We start from the raw sequence: 25,885 nt of genomic DNA on the forward strand, positions 1-25,885 counted from the left end.
TTTATCTTGCTGCTTTGGGCCTTCAGATTTTTTAGGAATAATTCACCAGTACTGACTGGGGGCTTTTACTTTCAGAGGAAGGCAGAGGCAAATCCTAAATCACAAGATTGCATTCTAGTTTTTAAGGGTGAACTTGAGTCACATACATAATAAACTCCAAGTTCCATATAAATAACAGCTGTTTCTCCAAATTTGGTAAATGGAAGCATTCACACATATAACTGCCTGTTTAAGCATCCAGTGGTACAGAATAATTTGTTTCATCTTTCTAAATTAATATAGTAACTTCTGAGCATAGAGATCCTGAGGCATCTGCTCCTCGTAATAAAACCACAATGGCTTTACAGGCTAGTGCTAAGAGAGTTGTTTCTATTGATCATGCTTTCATATGAGGCTGAAAAGTGATCATTCAGTTATTTAAAAAAATCTCTATATATACATTACAAAGCGTACTATAAAGTTGTGAACAATAACATTAGGAACGGTGTCAAGTCTATTATGTACAATGGTTCATACAACTATTTGAGTGGCTAATATGTGCTAGGCATTGATCTAGATATAGAAATGTTCACAAAATTTTAAAATTTTGTTAGTCTTCACAAAATTTGTTAGTCTTCACAAAATTTTTGTTGAGTAACTATTGTTCACATTTTCTGGCTGAGCCGTGTGAAGCTTGGAGAGAGAAAATTGGTTAAGCACCCAAAACTAACAATTGACATTGCTAAAAGTTTATTCAGCTTCTCTAAATGTGAGCCACCATCTTAATTGAGGTCATTTGGGGAAAACCATCACACCAGACAGAAAATTAAATGTGTCTTTAAATCAAATTAGGAACGAGGTCCTGCTCTTCTAGCTTTATTCTCACATAACCAAAAATTTTACTGCGATATCTACCTCATCCAGATATTTGCATACAACAATGTAGCTAGGATTTCAATTATTTATAAACACAATAAAAACTTTGTAAATCCTACCAGAACTCAAATTCTGTAATGAGAATTGCAAATAGCATATTTTTTTTGTATACAATTAATTATAGATGATATATAAGAGATATTGTCAATCATCTTTGCATCCTCCTCACACAGCCATTAAACAAGTTTATTTGTATCCTCTTCTGACTGTTTTTCCAGCGATGTCCTGTTTTTGCTTCAGGGACTTCAGAACTTGTTATTGATAGTTCCTGTCCTTTGCCTGTTAGTCCTAGTTTTGATTCTTTGTAACTATAAGAAGAGCATATGAGTCTGTAATTTCTCTGGCACAATAGATCTTCACACCTTTTTGCATTTTGGTTCTGAATCTGATTCAAAGACTCTCTATGGGATGCTGTGTAAGTTTATACTTTGGAGGAAGGAATCTCTTTCTTTTTACAAGTTCATTTTCAATTGTTGAGTACTATGTCATGCCCTAAGTAACCTTACGTATGTCCTGAAAGAGTTACTAAGAAAGTTATCACCCATGCCCTACAGTATGTGGGTTACAAATATTATATAGATTTGTTTCTTGATAAGATCACATCAAAAGAATAAGCTTGATCCCAATAATATTTTCATATTGAACAATATTTTCTTGCTATAATTTTAATAAGATGAAAGGACCTCAGGCTCCAATGACTGAAAACGTATAACATTTCTACTATTCACGTATTCTGCAAGATTGTGTCTCTTCACAGGTGGGATCTGGCAGATCTGAATCTTGTTTTGCTTGTTTTTCATATTATCAACACTTTTGCTAATGTATAAAAGTAAACTATAGAATCTTTGGTGTTAGAACTTGGGCATTTACAGTGCAGACCTAAGATGCAAAATGCATTTTTTGTAGCTCCATAAGTGGGATTAATGTATTTTAACACACCCACAGGGAGACTGGCTTTATTCTTCTCTGTAGCTGAAATGTGAAACATTTCTTAACAGCGAAGAAGACAACAAAGGGTGACCACACATTCTCTGTAATTAAAAACAGGAGATGCATCTCTCCTGTAGTGTTCACTGCTTATAAGGAAGAGGATGACTTGAGTATATAATTGCTTTAGTTCTTTACAAATGTATGTGTTGTGATTTGATTTCCATCATAACTTCTGTGATTTTAAGCTTTTATATCTAATGTTCTATTAAATCTGCTTCTTCCATTTGCCTTAATTTTTATATTGAGTTTACAGAAATTCCAATAGTCTAATCTTTACTAATGCACAGAGATATATGGGTAATGTATTATGTCAAATTAACACAAAAATTCTAATACTATTTATTCCTCCCAATGGTTCATTTTAATTAAAAATATATTTCTAAATACTTCCTTGATTAGGGACTAATGCTCTGTTAATTTGAAACACATCTGCTGAGAGCAGAGTAAATTCAGGAATAGGAACTGACATTACATGAAACATAACTTATCACCCTTATTATGCCACTGTGCACAATGCACGCAGGTTTTCCATTATGCATTAAAATGCACCATGTAAGCATAATGACAGTTATGGGAAAAAGCTGTAGCAAAGGAAACACATGAAGGATCCTGTGCAGGTATTTATGCTAATGGTAGAAAAACATTTACAGTTTGCAATACCAAGAGGAAAATAAGCATGATGGATGAATAGATGTTCCACAGAAATGTTTTCTAAAATATAGTCACGGATTTCTTAAAGACTGAAAGCTTACATCAATTTATCAGTGACTCTGTTAAGATTCATTGAACACCAATTGTGTGTTAAATGCTAAACACTTCAGAAAAAGTAAAAAAGCTGGAAAACCCATTCCACAGTAAATATCCATCAGGATATTTACAATCAATCCAAAGAGGTAACACCCAGCAGCAACAACCAACCACCTTAAAATATTTACAGATAAATGTTTTCAGAGCCAAAAATAAAAAATTTACTAAGAACTCAGAATAAAGAGGTAAGTTTGAAGCTAGAATATGAAATTCAGTGAGAACTTTCTATTAAGGGAGAAGAGGAACAAAGCTATTCTGGCCCAGATCACATGTATGAGTAAGTAGAGTAAAAAGACATGTTATAAAAAATACTAGTTTAACCTGGAGAAATGCCTTTTAATATCAATGGAAATAGGCTAGAAAATCTAGAGAATGAGTAAACTGCCGTGATGATAACTAGTGATAATTGGACTTTAATATGACTGTCACAACAAACGTAGTATACTAATGTCATGTAATGCTAATGAACTTGTATAATTGAAAAGTATGACTCATGTAAATGCAATCAATGAAAAATTTTAGAAGCACTAGCTAACAAATCTTTGATGAACGGCCTGAAAAGTGTCACTATGAAGCAGCAACAGTATTTTCCTCTGGTTACTTATTAAAGAATAAGATAAGAAGAGGTGGATAAGTCTTAACTAGAGTCCACGCATTGCAAAAATATCTTCCTATACTCAAGCCTACACTATGCCAGGCTAAGGAATTACAGCTTCCTTGAAAACTTACATTGGTCAGTAAAGAAAAAGATCATTGACAGGATAGGATGAAGGAAGTAAGTTATTTTCTGACTCTAAAGTGTATATACAATTATTTTCTCTTTTTTGTGATATTATTTTTATGCATTTTCCTTTTACATATTCTATAAACCCATATTGCTACCATTTTTTCCTTTGGACACCCAATTACTTTTAAGAGTTACTTAAAACTTTCTGTGTTTAATTTTCTCAGTTTCTATACTCTAGCATAATCATTTCTACTTATCCTTGAACACATCACTAAAAATTTTACCGGTATTTTTCTTAAATTTGTATGTGGCACCCAAGTTCTCTTCCTTTTAAACTTTACCGAAGGTAAGTCAGTGCTTATTTCTCATGTCTTCTTGGAGAGATTTATCTTTCCTTAGATTTCAATCTACTTGTTTACTTTGCAACCTGTTTCAGATGGGTTTATTGTAAAAAAAATTATGATTTTGTAGTTTCCTCATTTTGTATTGTTAGAGTGGTAGCAATGTCTTTTTTTCTTTTTTTCTATATTCTATGTGATTCTATGTGAAAGCAGACCACCTATAATTGAATCTTAGCAGACAAGAGTTGTCAATGTTAAAAGTATGAATTGTGAGACTTATTACTTTGTGCATTATGAATATACTGTAGAGAAAGTGAGTTAATTTATTACTCTTATAATTATATTTTATGAAATATTCCATTTTAAACTGAATGTTATATGTTTGTGTCATTCGTTCTACAACTTGAAGAATGTCATCTTCAATTGATGGAGTTTACTAAAGTGAATTGTTAGTATGATATAAATACGTAGATGCAAGTTCATTTCAGATATTTATTCAGCAAATATTTATTCAGGTTCACTTTTGAAAGTTAGGGTGTTAAAATGATAAAGACTGTTCAAACAGCTTCTCAGAATGTACTTGGAATTTCTTCTTGAAGGTTACATTAACCGTGAAGGAATAAGAAATCAGAGATTTTTTTTTTAAGATGTAGATATAAAATAAAGAAGATTTGCTGATATTTATAATACATTGTGAGGAAAGTAATTAAGACCCTTGAAAAAGATTATTTATACAGAGAAAAAGAAATAAACCATATATCTTAAAAATTAATGCAAAAGATAAATCAACTATGTATATGAATATAATACATATCACCAAAGGAATAATGATTGATATGAGTATCAAAGACCAACAAGAAAGTCTCATGGGTGTATTTTAGAGTGATAGTTTTAAAATGAAAGTAGTTTTGACCAATTCACCAGCAGGTGCGTTCATGGGTTCTGGTTAGATCTATTACCTATGAGCTTTTGAAACAGACTAGCAAGAATTTCCTTCCATGACATAGCTCCACATAGAAGAGAAATTAATGGGAATAAAAGTTAAAATAAGTAGGATATTGAATATAGAGGAAAAGGACAGATGATTTTGAGAGGATACTGAGGGGATGGAGCAGAGCTAGGGAATTTCAGAAATAAATAATTATAGTCTTTAAAACTACAAAAAAAAAAAAAAACCACACACAGAAGATAAAGTTCTATGACATTAGAAAACCTACCCTGAGCTAGCCTTCTTTTAAAGATCCAGAAAAGACTGATTTCATATAACAATGAGCAATCGAAAAGGGCTAAGGCCCAAACTCCATAAAAAGTATAATGACGAAAAAGAGAATAAATAATATAAAATAACAAACCTACAGAAAATAAAAGCACTCCAGAAAGATATAAATACAGAACAGATCAAAACCTTGTTTACATAACTTCATCATGATACTGTAGAAAAATAGAAGCCTAACTATTCACTTTTTTAACCCAACTTCTATATTAAATTCTGGGGTACATGTGCAGGATGTGGAGGTTTGGTACATAGGTAAATGTGTGTCATGGTGGTTTGCTGCACAGATCAACACATCACATGGGTATCAAGCCCAGCATCCATTAGCTATTATTCTTGACACTCTCCTGCCACCCCCGACCGGAGAGGCCCCAGTGTATGTTGTTCCTCCCCATGTGTCCGTGTGTTCTCATCATTCGGCTCCCACTTTTAAGTAAGATCATGCAGTGTTTGGTTTTGTGTTCCTGCATTAGTTTTCTAAGGATAGGAACTTTCAGGTCCATTCATGTACCTGCAAAGGACATGATCTCATTCCTTTTTATGACTGCATAGTATTCTGTGATGTGTATGTACCACATTTTCTTCATTAGTCTATCATTGATGGGCATTTGAGTTAATTCCATGTCTTTGCTATTGTGAATAGTGCTGCAATGAACATGCACGTATGTATCTTTATAATGGAATAAATTATATGGCTTCGGGTATATACCCAGTAATGGAATTGCTAGGTTGCATGGTATTCATGTTTCTGCCTCTAGATCTTTAAGGAATTACCATACTGTCTTCCACAATGATTGAACTAATTTACACTTTCACCAGCAGCGTAAAAGTGTTACTTTTTCTCCACAGCCTAGCTAGCATCTGTTGCTTCTTGACTTTTCAATAATTGCCATTCTGATTACCATCGGATGGTATCTCATTGTGGCTTTGATTTTTTATTTCGCTAATGATTAGTGTTGTTGAGCTTTTTTTCATGTTTGTTGGCCACATGAATGTCTTCTTTTGAGAAGTGTTCGGACATGTCCTTTGCCCACTTTTTAATCGGATTGTGCTTGTGAGTGTGTGTGCGTGCGTGTGTGTGTGCGTGCAAATTTAAGTTCCTTGTAGACTCTGGATATTAGACCTTTGTCCGATGGGTAGGTCACAAAAATTTTTCCCATCTGTAGGTTATCTGGTCACTCTGATGATAGTTTCTTTTGCTGTGCAGAAGCTCTTTAGTTTAATTAGATCCTATTTGTCAAATTTTGCTTTTATTGCAATTGCTTTTGGTGTTTTCAGTATGAAGTCTTTGCCCATGCCTATAACATCAATGCCACTGCCTAGATTGTTTTCTAGGGTTTTTACAGTTTTTGGTTTTGCATTTAAATGTTTAATCCATCTTGAGTTATTTTTTGTATAAGCTGTAAGGGGTCTAGTTTCAATTTTCCGCATATGGCTAGCCAGTTCTCCAATTACCATTTATTAAATAGGGAATCATTTCCCTATTGCTTGTTTTTGTCAGGTTTGTTGAAGATCAGATGGTTTTAGGTGTGCAGGCTTATTTCTGAGGTCTTTATTCTGTTCTATTGGTCTATGTGTCTGTTTCTGTATCAGTAGCATTCTGTTTTGGTTACTGTAGGCTTGGAGTACAGTTTGAAGTTGGGTAGCGTGATGCCTCCAGTTTTGTTCTTTTTGCTTAGGATTGCCTTGGCTATCTGGGCTCTTTTTTGGTTCCATATGAATTTTTAAATATTTTTTCTAATTATGTGAAGAATGACAATGTTAGTTTAATGGGAATAACATTGAATCTATAAATTACTTTGAGCAGTATGATTATTTTCATGATATTGATTCTATCCATGAGCATGGAATGTTTTTCCATTTGTTTGTGTCCTCTCTGATTTCCTTGAGCAGTGGTTTGTAGCTCTCCTTGAAGAAGTCCTTCACTTCCCTTGTTAGCCATATTCCTAGGTATTTTATTCTCTTTGTAGCTGTTGTGAATGGGACTTCATTCATGATTTGTCTCTCTGCTTGCCTGTGGCTAGTGTTTAAGAATACTAGCACTTTTTGCACATTGATTTTGTAATCTGAGACTTTGCTGAAGTTGCTTATCAGGTTAAGATCATGTCAGTTGCAAAGATAATTTGACTTCCTCTCTTCCTATTTGAATACGGTTTATTTCTTTCTCTTGCCTGTTTGCCCTGGCCAGAACTTCCAATACTATGCTGAATAGGACTGGCGAGAGGGGGCATCCTTGTCTTTTACCACTTATCAAAGGGAATGCTTCCAGCTTTTGCCCATTCAGTATGATATTGGTTGTAGGTTTGTCATATATGGTTCTTATTATTTTGAGGTATGTTCCTTGAGTTTATTGAGAGTTTTTTAAATGAAGGGATGTTGAATTTTATTGAAGGCTTTTTTCTGCATCTATTGTGATAACCATGTAGATTTTGTCTCTGGTTCTGTTTTTGTGATGAATTGCATTTACTGATTTGTATATGTTGAACCACCCTTGCATCCCAGGATGAATCCAACTTGATCATGGTGGATAAGATTTTTACTGTGCTGCTGGATTTGGTTTGCCAGTATTTTATTGAGGATTTTTGCATCAGTGTTCCTCAGGAATATTGGCCTGAAGTTTCTTTTTTTGTTATGTATCTGCCAGGTTTTGATATCAGGATGATACTTGTCTCATAGAATGAGTTAGGGAGGAGTCACTTCTCTTCAATTTTTTGGAATAGTTTCAGTAGAAATAGTACCAGCTCTTCTTTGTACCTCTGGTATAATTAGCTATGAATCCATCTTGTTCTGGGCTTTTTTTGGTTGGTAGGCTATTTATTACTGCCTCCATTTCAGAACTCGTTATTGATCTATTCAAGGATTCAATTTCTTTTCAGTTCAGAACTGAGAATGTGTATATATACAGGAATTTATCTACTTCTTCTAGATTTTCTAGTTTATGTGCATAGAAGTGTTTATAGTATTATCTGATTGTTGCTTGTATTTCTGTCCACATAATGGATATCAACAGCATTCCACAGAATGGGAGCATCAATGCAAAAATCTTCAATAAAATACCAGCAAATCAAATAAATAAATGCAATTCATCACAGAAAGAGAACCAAAGACAAATGACATGGTTATCTCAATAGGTGCTGAAAAAGCCTGCAATAAAATTCAACATCCTTTCATATTAAAAACTCTCAATAAACTAGGTACCAAAGGAACATACCTCAAAATAATAAAAGCCCTATATGACAAACCCACAGCCAATATCATATTGAATGGGAACAAGCTGGAAGCAGTGGTCAGTAGTGATATCCCCCTTAACATTTCTGATTGTGTCTATTTGATTATTCTCTCTTTTTTCTTTATTAGTATAGCTAGCAGTCTATTTTATTAATTTAAAAAATAATCAGCTCCTGGATTCATTGATTTTTTAATGGTATTTTGTGTCTCTATCTCCTTCAGTTCTGTTCTGATCTTGCTTATTTCTTGTCTTCTGCTAGCTTAGGGGTTTGCTTGCTGTTAATTCTCTAGTTCTTTTAGTTGTAATATTAGGTAACTGATTTGAGATATTTCTAGCTTTTTGATATAGGCATTTCATGCTGTAAACTTCCCTCTGTTTCAGCTGCATCCTAGTGATTCTGGTACATTGTCTCTTTGTTCTCGTTAGTTTCAAACTTCTTGAGTTCTGCCTTAATTTCATTATTTACCCAGGAGTCATTCAGGAACTGGTTGTTAGATTTTCATGTAGTTGTGTGGTTTTTCATGGGTTTCTTAATCTTGAGTTCAAATTTGATTGCATAGTGGTTTGAGAAACTGCTTGCTATTATTTCAGTTCTTTTGCATTTGCTGAGGAGTGTTTTGCTTCCAATTATGAGATCAATTTTAGAGTAAATGTTATGTGGTGATGAGAAGAATGTATATTCTGTGCTTTGGAGTGAAGAGGTCTGTAGGTATCAATCAGATCCACTTGACCCATAGCTGAGTTCAGGTCCTGAATATTTTTGTTAATTTTCTGTCTCAATAATCTGTCTGACATTCTCAGTGGGGTGCTAAAGTCTCCACGATTATTGTGTGGGAGTCTAAGTCTCTTTGTAGGTCTCTAAGAACTTGCTTTGTGAATCTGGGTGCTCCTGTATTGGGTGCATATATATTTACAATATTTAGCTCTTGTCAAATTGAAGTTGAACTCTTTACCATTTTGTAATGCCCTTCTTTGCCTTTTTTGATTTTTGTTGGGTTAAAGTCTGCTTTGTCAGAAAGTAAGATTATGATTCCATTTTTTTGTTGTTGTTTCCATTTGCTTGGTAAATTTTCCTCCATCCCTTTATTTTTAGCCTATGTATATCTTTGCACATGAGATGGGTCTCTTAAAGACAGCACACCAATGAGTCTTGACTCTTTATCCAGCTTCCCATTCTACGTCTTTTCCTTAGATAATTTAGCCCACTTACATTTAAGGCTAATATTGTTACATGTGAATTTCATCCTGCCATCATGATGCTAGCTGGTTATTTTGCAGACTGTTTATGTGGTTGCTTCATTGTGTCACTGGTCTGTGTACTTCAGGGTGTTTTTGTTACAGTTTTTCCTTTCCATATTTAATGCTTCCTTCAGGAGCTCTTGCAAGAAAGGCCTAGTGATGACAAATTCACTTGGCATTTGCTTGACAGAAAAGGATCTTATTTCTCCTTCACTTACAAAGCTTAGTTTGGACAAATATGAAATTCTGAGCTCGAAATTATTTTCTTTAAGAATGTTGACTATTGGCCCTCAATCTCTTCTTGCTCATAGAGTTTCCACTGAGAGGTCTACTGTTAGTCTGATGGATTTCTCTTTGTAGGTGACCTGGCCTTTCTGACTGCACTTAACATTTTTTCTTTCATTTTGACCTTGGAGAATCTGATGATTATATTTCTTGCGGTGGATCTCCTCGTGGAGTATCTTACTGAGGTTCTCTCTATTCATGAATTTGAATATTGGCCTGTCTTGCTAGTTGGAGAAGTTTCTCCTGGATGATATCCTTAAGTATATTTTCCAACGCAGTTTCATTTTCCCCTTTTGTTTCAGTTACCCATGTCATTTGCAAGGTCGGTCCTTTTACATAATTCCAAAATTCCTGGAGGCTTTCTTTGTTCCTTTTCATTCTTTTTTCTCTAACTTGCCTGCCTGTCCTATGTCAGCAAGATAGTCTCCAAGCTCTGACATCCATTCCTCCATTTAGTGTATTCGGCTATTGATGCTTGTGTTCACATTGTGAAGTGCTCATGTTGTGTTTTTCAGCTGCATCAGGTCAGTTATGTTCTTCTCTAAGAAGAACAGAATAGCTGGCTATTCTGGTTATCAACTCCTGTATTACTTTATCATGATTCTTAGATTCTTTGCATTTTATTAGAACATTCTCCTTTGGCTCAGCAAAGTTTGTTATTACCCATTAATGTGGTTTGCCCAAATCTCACCTTGAATTGTAATAATCATCACATGTCGTGGGAGGGACCCAGGGGGAGGTAATTGAATCATTGGCGTGGATTTTTCCCATGCTTTTCTTGTGCTAATGAGTAAGTCTCATGAGATCTGATGGTTTTATAAAGGGGAGTTCCTCTGCACATGCCCTCTTGCATGCTACCATGTAAGACATGCCTTTCCTTCTCCTTTGCCTTCTATCATGAAGGTGAGGCCTCCTCAGCCTTGCTGAACCATAAGTCCGTTAAACCTCTTTCCTTTATAAATTACCCAGTCTTGGGTATGTCTTTATCAGTAGCATGAGAAGAGATTAATACACCCACCTTCTGAAGTTTACTTCTGTCAATTCAGCAATCTCAGTCTCAGTCCAGTCCTGTGCCCTTGCCAGAGAGGTGTTACAGTGATTTGGAGGAGAAGTGGGACCTGGTTTTTTGAGTTTTCAGCATTTTCCCATTGTTTTGTTTCTCATCTTTGTGAGCCTTCAATCTTTGAGGTTGCTGAACTTTGAATGGGGTTTTTGTGGGGTCTTTTTTTGTTGATGTTGTTGTTGTTGCTTTCTGTCTGTTTGTTTTAACAGTCAGGCCACTCTTTGTAGGGCTGCTGTGGTTTGCTGGGGATCCACTTCAGACCCTTGTTGTCTCAGTCCCTCCTGCATCTGGAAGTATCACCAGGGAAGGCTGCTCCTTCCTCTGGGATCTCCCTCCCAGGGGGAACCAACCTGATACTGGCCCAAATGCTCCTATAGGAGGTGTGTGGAGACCCCTGTTTTGAGGTCTCACCCAGTCAGGAGGAATGGCATCAGGGACCTACTTAAAGAGACACTCTAGCAGCCCCTTGGCAGAGCAGGTGTGCTGTGTTGGGAGTAACCCACTTTGTCCATATCACCTGGATTCTCCAGAGCCAGCAGGCTGGAAAGGCTAAGTCAGTTGAACCACATAGATGGCAGCTGCCCCGCCCCTGGGGGACTCCATCCCAGGGAAAGATCAGAGGTCTGTCCATAAAACCCTGGCTGGAGTTGCTGACATTCCCACACGGAGGCCCTATCCAGTGAGGAGGGATGTACTGGGGTCCCACTTAAAGAAGCAGACTGGCTATGATCTGGCAGGCTGGTATTCCAATCCAGTGCGTCTTAGCTTGTGAGGTGCTGTGTGAATGGGGCCCACAGAACAATGCTGCTTGGCTCCCTGGGTACAGCTTCCTTCCCAGGGGAGGCATGGACGGCTCTCCCACCTTACTGGAATTCCCAGGGCCAGAGTGTACAAAACTCCTCGGTCTCCCTGCATGCCTGAGCAAGCTGTCACTCTGCCCAGACTGCAGAGCTCTGTGCTTTGAAGGCCTTGGTGGCATAGTCTCAGTGGATTGCAAAGATCCGTGATAAAAGCGTGGTTTCCTGGGCGGGGTCTCACACTCACTCACTGCCCCCCTTGACTGGGGTTGGGGGCTCCCCTGGCTCCTTGCCGCTCCTGGTAGGCTGTTGCCCTACTCTGCTTTTCCTCATTCTCCGTGGGCCGAGCCATCCACCTAGTCAGTCCCGCTTCGAGAACCTGGATACCTCAGTTGAAGGTGCAGAATTCTCTCGCTGTTTTCATTCCTCTGCGTGGCAGCCACGCCCACAGCTGCTGCTAATCAGCCATCTTGGCCTCTTCACTCTGACTATTCACTTTTAAGGTGAACAAGTTTATTATTTGTTCTTGATAACTCATAAGTGAGGGAAAACATTTATATTGTCTTAATTAGATGTACTGTACCACTGGGTAATCAAATATCAGAAAGAAAATAAAATCTCTTTTTAAAATTATCCCATCTAATAATTTAAAAAGAAATGATAAAGTTAAAATATCACAATATTTGAACTCACGCTAAATGTATAAATCTAGGTATTAAACAAGAATAGATACTAACATTACAACAAATGAGACAACCAGATATTACATAGCTCCTGATGAACGAGCACATTATCAACATTATCTACTGTATCTAAATATTATCTATTTCATCTAAATAAAATGTTCAGATCCAAGTGACTTTAAATCTGGACCAGTCTTCCCATTTGCAGGAAATATAGAGGAAATAAAAATATGAACCCATAAAAATCCAAACTTGGAAAACTCTGCAAGTCAAATAGCCTGTGTTCTTCAACAAATTATGCGTCAAAGAATGATATTCCAGTCATGTGTAGCATGTACAGCTGCGGTCTCATAAGATTATAATGTTGTGGTTTTACTGTACTTTTTCTGTGTTGAGACATGTTTAAATGCAAAATAAACATGTATAAAACAATGATATTTTTGCCTACGATATTCAGTGCAATGATATGCCGCACAGGTTTGTAGTCTAAGAGCAAAAGGCTCTACTATATACTTAGGTGTGTAGTAGGATATTCCATCTAGTTTTGTGTAAGTAAACTTTATGATGCTCCACACAATGATGAAATCACCTAACAACACATTTTTCAGAACACATCACTGTCATTTAGCAACATATGACTGTAATTGTAAGGAAAAGAGGACACTTACACACTGTTGGTGGGAATGTAAGTTAGTCCAGCCACTGAGGAGGGCAACTTGGAGATTCCTCAAAGAATAAGAGCTGAACTACCATTTGACCCAGGAATCCCATTTCTGGGTATATACCCAAAGGAAAATAAATCTTTCTAAAAGGGCACTTGCACCCATGTGTTAATCACAGCACTATTCACAATAGCAAAGACATGCAATCAACCAAGGTGCCCATCAATGGTGGACTGGATAAAGAAAATTTAGTACATATACACCACGGGATACTAGGCAGCAATATAAAGAATGAAATCATGTCCTTTGCAGCAAAGTGAATGCTGTTGGAGGCCATTATCCAAAGTGAATTAAGAGAAGACCTGAAAGAAAAACATACATGTATTTACTTACAAGTGGGAGCTAAACATTGAGTACACGTGGACATAAAGATGGGAACAATAGAAACTGGAGACTACTAGAGAGAAGAGAGAGGGAGTGGGGCAAGGGCTGAAAAACTACCTATTGGATACTGTGCTCACTACCTGGATGATGGATTCATTCATACTCCAAACCTCAGCATCACACAATATACCTTCGTAAGAAACCTGCACAATTCTAAAAAGAAAGCTGACAAAATAAAATAAAAATAGGAAGAGAAAAGGATAAATGGGGGGTCATAGTGACTCAAAAAAAATAAATGATGAAACGTGTTAGAGTAAAGGGATGCATAGTTAGACCATTAAACTGAAAAGAAACAGAAGAAATGATTATTACAAGTTTCAGGAGATTGAATCATTTAGTGGGGAAAGAGGTAGATATGATTAGGAAGGTGATAATGGAAGACTCTGGGATCTATACTAGGCAAATAACCATATTACAGACATATCATTACTGAAATTTTGGGGGACCAAGAAGAAAGGGTGCTAGCATATTACAAATAACTCAGATATATACCAGCTTTATAATGTGGTAGTTTAGTGATTAGACTGTCAAGTCAGATTGCTGCTTAGGTTCAAATTGCAACTATATTCCAGCAACAGGACTTTGAAATGGTTTCTTCATCTGTAAAATGGTGATATTTTTCTCATATGTTCATGAGGATTAAAAGAAACATTGTGAAGGAATTTAGTTTTATGTTTTGTAAATGAGATAATAACAGAATCTTTGCTATATTATTCAGAAGTGAGCATATACATTTTTATTGTCATTACAGCAATTTCTCAAAAACTTTTTGCATACTAAGTCATATATCTCACCTAGACGAAATCCTGAAAGTAAGATTTAAGTCATTAGGTAAAATTTGAAATATAAAATGTAAATCTTCAACTAAAGTGCAAATATTTATTGATTAAATCAAAATGAGTAAAACATATTGTGTTTTTCAACTGAAGTAGAAAATACTTTTCTAATACAATTGAATTCTTAAAGTTCAGTTAATATCATTAGTAATTTTTGTTCAATATATTTATTTCCAGACTCCTTTCTTCCCTCTCCCATATATGATATTTACTTGAACATTTTCTGAGAAACTTTAGGAAAAGCAATCTTTTGTACTTCCTGCAATGATTAGTTGGGTCAAATAAGTATGCATTAATTTGGAATTTCATGGAACATTATTGTAAAGGCCATGTTGAATAAACAAAGAGTCAAGACTGATTATACTGATTCTCTTATAGATGAAATTGAACTTTGAACAATTCTTTTCAGATTGAATTGGGGATCATTTTTTGTGTCAAGTTTGTAAAAATTGACACATTTTTGGCTATAGTTTCATTTAATGTTTCATTATTTTCATAGTAGTTTCAAAACAGGTTCCATATTTATGGTCACTATTCTTTGAGATTTAAAAACTTAGAGTTAACAACATATTTCACTTTACTATCTTTGAAAATTTTAATAACACCCTGATTTTCAGAAAAGTAATCATTACTATTTTCATAATTTTTAAATTTTCTTTTTGAAGGTAGATTTTTAAAGGCAAAACCTTTGGAGATTTTTGTTTTTTGGCATAATTCCTTTGCTCTGCCACAAATGTTTAAAATATGCATTATCATAATAAGACTATTGCTTCAAAATTTTATCTTCTTTAAATATATTTTTTCAGATTTTCAAAGTCATACCCAAAGTTCTTAAAATTCATACATTACAGAAATCTATAATGTTCAAATAACAGTCTTAAATAAATTCAATTCCCAGAGGTGGTCACTGTCAACATACTGTTCAAAAATTTTTTTGTAGACCAAGTTATATGTATGTGTGTATATACAGATTAAGTATACTATTTATAGTTCATCTATTTTTGAAGACTAACCTATGCTAAAGCTTTTTTATTTAAATGATGTTGCTTTTAACACTTTTTTAAAAGTTTGAAATAAAAGTTAAATAAAAATTTTGAGAGGCCAATACTGTATAGAATTTATTCACTGGTAAATATATTTAAAGAAACAATTGATTAAATGTCTAATGTTTGATCTTTTTAAAGTTTATCAATTGCAGCTATCATAAGATTAAGTCTCTGAATGACATTGAAAGAATAGCAAACCCTGTCATCCCAGAACATTTGCATGAAAAACAAATAAACCTTTATCTTACTAAGTCACCATTTTCAGACTTCTTTTTAATAACAACTTAGCATATATGTTAACCAATTCTAGAACCATCAAATGCTCAAATCTGCTCTATAACTACATTGAGACATCTTAATAACATTTCTTTATTGACAGAGTTATGAATAAAGGAAATATGGGGATATATTCATTCAATTTACTCATTAAATATTTAGCTAACAGCTACTATGTGCTAAGCACTGTGGTAGGCACTGGAGACACACACTGAGCAAAGATGCTAAATTCTGTGCTCTCAGATATATGGTTGTAGAGAGAAACAGACATTCATTGAAAAATAAAAAATAAAAATCTGAAATTCACTGATGTGAAAATTGTTTCAATTTTTGTCTACCAAGTTATATACCTGGTAATACAAAGAAAATAAGAAAGATTTTGTCTCAATAACCAATGTTTCTTATATAATACCTTTATAAAAATAAGAATAATTCAAAGACATACTGTCCTCTGTTACTTAGAATCTATTAGAGGAAATAAAAAGTAAAAATGTAATCATTAAGCAAGTGACTATGTTGGTACGACATGAGCAGTAAGAGATGATTGCATTTATTGTGAGCATGTCTAAACCTGCCAAATGATTTTCTAATGTAATGACAGATGTAACACAAAACAATACAATCACTGCTTTACAAAGTCTGTAGCTTCTAATGTAAAATATCTACATCTGAACTATGAGAAAAATACATTGAAATTGTATCAAGCTACACATATTCATTTTGTTCACATAGCATTGATTACAAGTCTTCCTGACTAGTGGTTTCAATCATGATGTGCAATGATTTGATTTAAATTATATCTTTCCTAGAGAAGATTTGTCCAAACACATAGAGCAAATCTTCCACTGAAGTCTCCAGGTTTGAAATCAATCAGTAACTGGAATTTTAACGGAGGTAACCACATAACTTACCTTTCCGTGTTCCAACTTGTTATTGTGAAGAAATTGCTGAATACTCAGAATTAGTTCAACCAGAGCTTGCCTGAGTTCACTCCCAGGTTTGTTAACCTTTGGAGAAAACCTTACTGTGAATATAGAATGCACTTGAAAACAAAGACAGACTTGTTCCAAGCTTCCCTGGCAGTGATGGTATAGAGAACTAACCTGATTTTTGGTCTGGTTAGGGTCTGATCTTTAGGATATGGTAAATTTGTATTAATGACATTTAAAAACACTTGTCCTAACCTCCAGAGACATGGAATACAACAAAATTCTGAGAAAAAAAATTGTCTCTATACACATAGATGTGTTTACATAAATTTAGTATATATACACATAAAATTTAGTGGTTACAAGACTAGTTTTGCAGATGTTTGGTGTGGAAACTAGTGCTGAAAAGTTGGCTAAATTAAGACCTTAATTTTCAAGACTTATGACATTAAACTATAAGACAGTGAATGGCTGTTTTTCTCCCAATCAGCCTCTGAATCTCAAAGTCGTGTTTGTGGCATACCTACTTATGCAAATTTTCATTCAGCCACATGAAGTATCATTGGGGAATGCATATTTTTCAAGCATTCCATAGAATTTCTCAAATATAGCAGACATACCACAAAATTACCTTGATAGGTTTAATGTAGGTTTAATGTAAGAAAGAAATTACTATATATACATATAACATATGCCAAAATGGTGCCTAAATTATAGATATTGTGAAATCTTAGACAGCTTTAGGTTGGGTTTTATTCTCCTTTCTAAGTGGACCTATGAGATCTTGGAGTGCATATTTTCTATATGCCCTCGTATTTGGAGATGATCAAGAATTCCCTACTAGGTCTGATTTGGTCAAATTGTCACATGCCACCAAGACTGATCTCCCCCTGAGTCACACATATTACTAAGCCCTCATTTTTATACAAAAAAAAAAAAAAAAAGAACCAGTTAATTTTGTTGGTGGTTGCTATATTTTTTCTCTTCTTGTTTCCTCATTTTTTTCAGTTTTTGGAGGGTAACTTTCTCATGAGCTCCTACAGCCACTAAACCACTCCCCCTTTATTACTGTCTAGCTATATATTATTGGTTTGCTTAATTCTATTATTAGCTTAACTCATTGTGTTGGATCAAACTCAATTCCTTGTTCATTTATTTATCTTTGAAAATACTAAATCTCTATATTATTAAAAAGATTAAAATCGGTTATCTAATTTCTAATTTGAAACAGATAAACAATTCTTTTGGACTGCCTGTGTGAAATAAGCCAAAACACCACCACAGACGTTTCTATCTGTATGTCATGGTTTATTCCACAAAGACATGAGAACCAATGTTATGTACAGTCAATTAAAATTTAGTGGTTGAATGCGCCACAAATTATTCTTTATTCTTGATGGAGTAACTTAAGACATGTCAAAAGTAGCTGCCAAGTTTAGGGAGGAAACCTAGATAAAATTAATCCATACCAATAGATCGCTCACCATATCTGGTTTTTGTCACTTGCATTGCCAAACAATTGTGTATTCTAGAATGGTCTCAGTGAATAAAGGAGTAAAAAAATACACTGTATTTCTGCCAACACTGTTATTTATCAGATTATCTGAGCTTTAAGATTTTTGACAGGACATGAATAATGACAAGTACAGCTAAAATGTCAGAAACCTGGATTCTGTTCCCTAGGTGGATTACCACGGAACTCTGGAATTTTAGTGCTTGAAAGAACTTTAGAGATAGAACAACTCTTCACTTTTCAACATTCTTCTCAAATTTATTTTAGTTCACCCAATCAATTGAAATACAACTCCTATATAGACAGTGTTAAGTGTAAAACATTTATGTGTCATTTCTTTAAGGTGAACAATTGTAAGCCATCACTTCAGGAGAATGACTGAAATGCCTAAAGTATACAATGGGTAACCTTCAGATATTAATGCCAAATCCCTCAAATTTGACTCTGCTCCCAGAACATGCTATGTTCATGTTAGAGTACAAGACTTTTAGGAAACGAGATCCTTTTGTCATGTAATGTAATGGCAAATTTCATGCTAGCCTAAAGTTCTAATTGTACTGGAACTTAAAAAAAAAAAAAAAAGAAAAAGAAAAACCTCTCAGTTTAGGTTTAAATATAAACTTAAAATATCGACTGATCATTAACCATACAAATCCCTGGCATGGATCTGAGCAGCACGGAAATAATAGATTACAGTTGCTCTTTTTTAGATTTTCTTTAATTCAACAGATTTCCATACCATCAATACAACAATATTTTTATTTATTTGCTCTCTTGCATTTCATTAATAAGCATGCATGTTGAAAGAATACCAGTATGTACTGAATAGACTTTTTGAGCATGATTAATTAGAAAGCATGAATTATTCATTTAAATATGGTTCATTTGCACACAATTTGAATGAAAATTATTTTGTTGGTTATCCTTTATCAGTTTCATAAGAAACTTTCATCAAATCACAGCGTTTACCAAAACATTTTGCCTAATAGAATTATCTGCTATAGGTATAGCTTCCTTCACTGCAAGCTGTCATAGGCACACCTACGTTTAAAAAGGAGTACAGCTTTGCAATGTTTCAGTCTCCGCAGATTAAATAGATACCTTTTTCAAGGACACGGAAACTTTTACTCTAAATGACTAGTGGAAATTTAAATTCAAAAGATTTCCAAAATCTGATAAGTATTTCGGTTTTAAAATATATTTTATTTATACTATACTTCCAAAAAAAGAAATTAATGTTAATCTAATGTGCCTGTATAACCCTTCTAGCAAGATATATTTTAATTTTAAAAATGAAAAAATTTTTCTAATTATACTTTTTCTAATTTCGAAAATACTATTTTATGTACATAAAATTTAGCAGAATATTTAACTATTGTTATCACAACATTGAGAATAATCATAAATACAACTACACTGGCAGAAAACCTTGATTAGGTAGCTCATTTGTTTAATAGAAGTTAAATTTGAAAAATATCAAATAAAATCAAATAATGTTTCTATATTCACTTCCAGCTCTAACAATTTCCATGATTTAGTACCTAACAATTTTTTAAAAAACAATGATAGTTTCAGATGTACAATAACTAGGGTTCTCTTTGTTCGGGCAAAATGAATAAATTAATATGCTGTGAACATACACTCTGAATGCAGTTTTCAGCCTCCTCCACCATTATACGGATGGAAGAAAATGTAGAAAATAAATTACAGTAAAAATGAAGTAAACAGAGTCAAATGTACCTTTTATTTATTACACTTTAAGTTCTGGGTTACATGTGCAGAACTTATGTTAATTGATGCACATACTCGCAGCTCAAAGAGCTGAGTTTTATTGGATTCAAGTATCTACCATGGTATAGGTAAAACCTAATTCCATTCTGACTTTCAAACTATGTATACTCAGTCTGATTTGCAGCTCTCGTCTTTAAGAGCCATTATTGTATCTTATAAGAGCCATTGTTGTATCGATGAATAAATTCCTCCTCCTCCTGACTGTTTCAGACTCCACCTAAATCAAAGGTTTCAGTTAATTAGTTGTAAAAAGGGGTGTTACCAATTTCCATATCAGTCAGCCTAAGTAGATACCATATTTTGTCTAGCCAGGATCCCTGCTTATAAGATAAAAGTAAAGATGCTTACCCTATACAAATACACACATTTGTAATAAATAGATTATATACACTACAGACACATAAAAATAAATATGGAAATATTTACTTCATAAATATATGTAAAATTTATGAAAATAATTTTAGGGAAACTTTATTTTCACTAAATTATATATTCTGAAGATCAAAAAACACTATCAGCTTCTGCAGCTATCTCATGTATGTAATATTCTCTCCCTACTGCTCATCCCTAAATTTTCTAAAGGAAAATTGCTCTCTGCAGATATCAAATATTCATTTTTTTTCAGAGTTAATGTTTATCATCATTTTTCTCCCATCTCTTTCATGAAATAATCTTTAGGTAAAATGGTGTTTGAAGAATGTTTTAGTATTTTGTTCCATCTGCTATTTTGGGAAAGGTCAAAAAAATGTTCACACTGTTTCTAGATTAGCTGCAAACAGTTTTTAAAAGAAGTTCAAGTATCCTTATCTTTCTCTCATTGAACAAAAGTGTTTTAAAAAGTCTCCTGATGTCGAACCTTGCTTCATCTCTAGATATATTTGTTTATGTGAAAAACAAAACTTTTTGGCAATCTGGACATGTGTAGGATTTTTTTCCTCCTTTAAATTGAAAAGCACACGATAAACATCTGTCATAAATCATAAGTGTACCTTTCATTCTTGGTTTTGATCCAGCAAGTGTTCTCCATCACAAACTCTTCATCTGGCATATTTAACTGATGACTCCCTGCAGATAAAGCTGAAAGAAGATGATTTAATAATCCCCTTCATGTTCGAGTCTCAGGTTAAGTTGCTCTTATTTTACATTTATTTGAAATCTCTTTTTTATTCTCTTTATAAGAACCTTTAAGTTCTGTTTCTTTTTTATATGGAAAAAAAAAAGTCCTTTTACAAAGAATGATTTCTCTTTTATTACTTTCCAGTACTCTTTGATCTCTTTAAGACTTTGACTTTCTTTTTTTTTTTTTTTTAACTTTTTAAAGTGGTATCAAATTAGCACTTATTTAAGACACAAACTCTATTAAATCCTGAGTATGTGTTAAGCACAAAACGTAAAAAGATGATTGAAACTGATCCTTCCTTCACTAAAGAACTCTTAACCTAGCAGTAATGAAAGGCAAAGCAATAATTCCTTTCAAGAAAGAGAATGAAGTGGAGAAATTTTTAAAAATAAAAACAAAAAAATAGATTTGAAATCTCACAGGCCACAAGCGTTGTTTAAACTCTGGGCTTGGTAGGGCGCGGTGGCTCACGTCTGTAATCTCAGCACTTTGGGAGGCAGAGGAGGGTGGGTCACCTGGACCAGGAGTTTGAGACCAGCCTGGACAATATGGCGAAACTCAGTTTCTACTAAAAATATGCATCTGTAATCCCAGCACTCGGGAGGCTAAGGCACAAGAATCGCTTGAACCCGGGAGGCGAAAGTTGCAGTGAGCTGAGATGGCACCACTGCACTCCAGCCTGGGCGACAACATGAGACTCTCTCAAAAAAAGAAAAAGAAAAGAAAATCTAGGCTCTATTAAGGTATGTAACATTGGTCAAATTCCTTTTTCTCTGAATCATTATAGTACAATCTTGAAAATAGCTCTGTAGAGGGGGGGAAAAAAAGAGTCCTAAACTATAGATAGTGCTTTGTCTAATATCTGTAATTCTCAGGCACATACTCAAAATTCATTTCCACAGAAAATGAAACGGTAGTTTGGAAATCTGCATTTCTAAAGGAAGTTTTGAAAAGAAGAGGAAACACCTAAAGTACGATGAACGTAAGAAGGAATGATTTGTACTTCCATTTTCCGCCAAAATGGAGTAAACCCATCACTCCTAGGTTATTCCTGTTCCAACCGAAACTCTCTGGACATAACACACCAAACAAGCACAGAAAGACTCTGAAAGGTGGAGCCGGGAATGTAGACCGTCTAGGGACCTTGGTACTCAAGGAATGACACAGTGGGTCCCTTGGTTTCTTTATTGCCCCTCATGTATCCCAGACACGGTACTGCAGAAGATTCCAACCCAGAACCTCCAATAGGCAAAGCCAAGAAAATAAATTTCAAACTAAGTTTGTTCCCTGAAGTGACCTAACCGAACAGAAAATCATTTCGGAAATACCCAGCCGCTTACAGCCAAACCCCAAGGGAACCCAACTGCCCCATGCTTTCAGTGAGAAGAGCAGAGAGCTGACATTCCACAGCATCCCTTCCCAGCAAAATAGGTGGAGGCCTGAACTCAGACAAGTGGTATTCGGCAAATGAACAAAGAGCTAACCCTTCTACCTCGACCTGGGAGGAGCGCGTAGCCCTTCAGTTCTCCCGCTGGCTGGTGTTGGCGCTCCAAGTGCGGGTCTGACCTTCTTTCCCCTGCCATTCTTTTTTTCCCTTTCAAGCTAAAACAATAGATTCGAGGTTGCTACTTCTTCCATATGTAATTTTACACTGCCTGCCACTAGTTTATTTGACTGTTTTAAAAATCAGTTTCTTTTAGTTTTGTCACTTGGAACTCGAATTTTTATACTATGCCCGGGAATTAGCAACGATCTTTATATACATTCTAAAATGATATTCCTTTCCTTCTGCCAGATACCTTCTTCAGTCTATTGCCCACCAAAAAAAACCCCTTGAGTGAAAATTGAGTGTTGTGATAATTTTTACTGAAACATCCTTCCAAAATACTACTGGTTACTAATTATTTACATTTTTATAATTCTGCCTCATTTACCATGTTATAAAAATGGGTATATATTTGCATTTGCTTTTATATCTACAAATGTTATTAATTTCAGAGGTAAGCTTAGAAGCATAATTATATGTTGGGGAAACAGTGGAGAATATAGAAATTAATATTTAGTTCCATCAAGAATAAATAAGAAGAGTACACTAAAAAAATAGGCTTAAATTATAATTCTAGGCTGGTGTCTGGGCCTTTTTGGCAATATTATTTTACCTCAAACTCAGAAGTGCTTGAGAAATGCTGCTTAATAATTTTTATCTTTCATACTTCTCATCTCACTTTTTCAGTTTCATAGTATATTTAATAAATACAATGAGAAATTGCTAGGTACCAATATACTGATAATTTCACCTTTTTCTCTTTATTTTTTAAAAAATTGTATTATTTTAAAAACATTTTTTCTAAGCCATATGTTGCTGTACAAACTGTGTTATATCTATGTTTTCTGAAATTGTACTGAGAATTGACAAAGATTCTGCTCAGCTTATAACATTTTTATGTAAATCAATTACAGTGCAATCGAAACGTGTAAATAATTTATAATGTGACGAGTTGTTTGCAAGCTGATTTTTGCAAGTACCCACGATTGAATTTCTTTGGTTTCCCTCAGTTGACTTTACTGTATCTCGTATGAAGGCACATTGCTTTTTAGCTCACCCCTATTTCACAGGGTCAAGAATTGATATTAACCCTTTTCCAAATGAACACCTATAACTAAAAAATCACATAGCAAAAATATGTCCACAGGATATAAAGTAAGGTAGAAGAGTAAAAGGGTAGAAGGATGTCTTTTTTGAGAAATAACCAAGTGAAAAAAATGATATTTTTAGATTTCTAACAATCTTGAAAGAGAAAAATAAAATAAAAGAACAAGTGATAGACTCTTGCCTGGAACTGACACTTGTACCACAGGAAAATGCAAAGAGGAAAATGAAAAGTTGCTCAATGACCTTTCCTTTAATGCACTGAAGATAAGGTTTGCTTGTTCTTTCTAATCAGATGTCTGGCGAAATAAAAAGAATCCTTGGACTTTCTACTCTTTAGCTTCTTCTTTTGTACAGAGAATTTCATATTGCCCTTTAGTGTTTCAAAGATAGAATACACAGTTGACCTTTGATCAACCCTTGGGTTAGGGGTTACAACCCCCCACACAGTCAAAAATTCATGTATAACGTTTGATTCCCCCAAAACTTAACTAGTAGTAGCCTACTATTGACAAGAAGCTTCACTGATAACATAAACAGTCAATTCTCACATATTTTTGTATGCTATATGTATTACACATTGTATTCTTACAATAAAGTAAGCTAGAGAAAAAATATTATTAAGAAAAATCATAAGAAAAAATATATTTAGTATTTATTAAGGCGAAGTGGATCATCGCAAAGGTCTCTATCCTCATCTGTTATCTTCACATTGCATAGGATGAGGAGGAGCAGAAAAAGGAAGGGTTGGTTTTGCTATATCAGAGGTGGCAGAGGCAGAAGTGGTGAAGTAGGTGGAAAGGGAGGCAGGAGAGGTTTCTTGAAAATAATGGTGTATAAATGAATTGTACAGTTCAAACCTGTGTTGTTCAAAGGTCAACTGTATAAAATTACTTTGGTACTCATGAATTTAGCTACTTAAAGTCTATTCACTTATAAATCTTTATGACCTACAATATTTTTTCACAGTAAAGTGAACCTAAGGTCTTAGAGATTTATATCTATATGTAGGCATACCTCAGAGATTTTGCAGGTTCTGTTCCAGACCACGGATTAAGTAAGTCACACAAATATTTTGGTTTCCCAATGCACACAAAAGTAATGTTTACAATACTGTAATTTACTGAGTGTACAAAGTGTATTTTATTAAATATACAAAGCCTAAAAACAATGTACATTCTGTAATTTAAAAAATAATTTGTTGTAAAAAATGCTAATAATCATCTGAGGCTTCAGCAAGTAATAATCATTTTGCTCATGGAGGGTCTTGCCTCAATGTTGATGGCTGCTGACTGATCAGAATGGTGGCTGCTGAAGGTTGGGGTGATGGTGGCAGTTTCTTAAAACAATGCAGCAGTGAAGCTTGTGGCATTGGTTGACTCTTTCTTTCATGAAATGCTTCTCTGTAGCGTGAGATCCTGTTTGGTAGCATTTTATCCACAGTAGAACTTCTTTCAAAATTGAAATCAATCCTCTCAATCCCTGAGACTATTTTACCATTAAGTTTAAGTAATATTCTACATTTTTTTTTTAATCATTTCAACAATGTTCATGGTCTCTTCTCCAGGAACTTAATCCGTCTCAAAAAACAAAAACAAACAAACAAAAATACACTTTTTTTTGCTCATCTATAAGAAGCAACTCCTCATTCATTCAAGTTTGATCATGAGATTATAGCAATTCAGTTGCATCTTCAGGATCCACTTCTGATTCTGGTTCTCTTGCTATGTTCACCACATCTGACATTACTTTTGCCACTGAAGTCTGAACCCCTCAAAGGCATTAATTAGGGCTGAAATAAACTTCTTGTAAACTCCTGTTAATGTTGATATTTTCAGCTCACATAAATTAAGAGTGTTCTTAATGGCATCTAGAATCATAAATTATTTCCAATGGTTTAAAATTTACTTTGCCTAGATCCATCAGAGGAATAAGAGCTATCTATGATAGCTTTAGCCTTACAAAATATTATTTCTTAAATAATAAGACTTAAATATCTAAATTACTCCATGATTCCGGGTTAAAGAATGGATGTTGTGTTAGTAGGCATGAAAACTTTAATCTTCTTGTATGCGTTCATCAGAGAGCTCTTGGGTGACCAGGTATTTTGCCAGTGAGCAGTAATATTTTGAAAGGAATCTCTTTTTCTGAGCAGTAGGTCTCAACAGTAGGTTTTAAATATTCAAAAAAAAATATGTTGTAAAGACCTGTACTGTTTTCTGGGCTTTGTTGACCCATTTATACAACACAGGCAGAGTAGAATTAATAT

The 25,885-nt window shown here is 34.5% G+C and overlaps 1 long non-coding RNA gene across 1 annotated transcript in view; it reads left to right on the forward strand.

The window, feature by feature from the left end:
• Nucleotides 1-21,687, forward strand: part of LOC135969546 (uncharacterized) — a 71,814-nt gene extending 50,127 nt beyond the window's left edge. Inside the window, exon 3 of the long non-coding RNA XR_010584809.1 lies at nucleotides 21,561-21,687. This is a non-coding gene — a long non-coding RNA (uncharacterized lncRNA). The remainder of the gene's footprint in view (nucleotides 1-21,560) is intronic.
• Nucleotides 21,688-25,885: the final 4,198 nt, after the last annotated feature.

The sequence above is a fragment of the Macaca fascicularis genome, chromosome 2 (assembly GCF_037993035.2).
Source record: "Macaca fascicularis isolate 582-1 chromosome 2, T2T-MFA8v1.1".
Classification (NCBI taxonomy): Eukaryota; Metazoa; Chordata; class Mammalia; order Primates; family Cercopithecidae; genus Macaca; species Macaca fascicularis.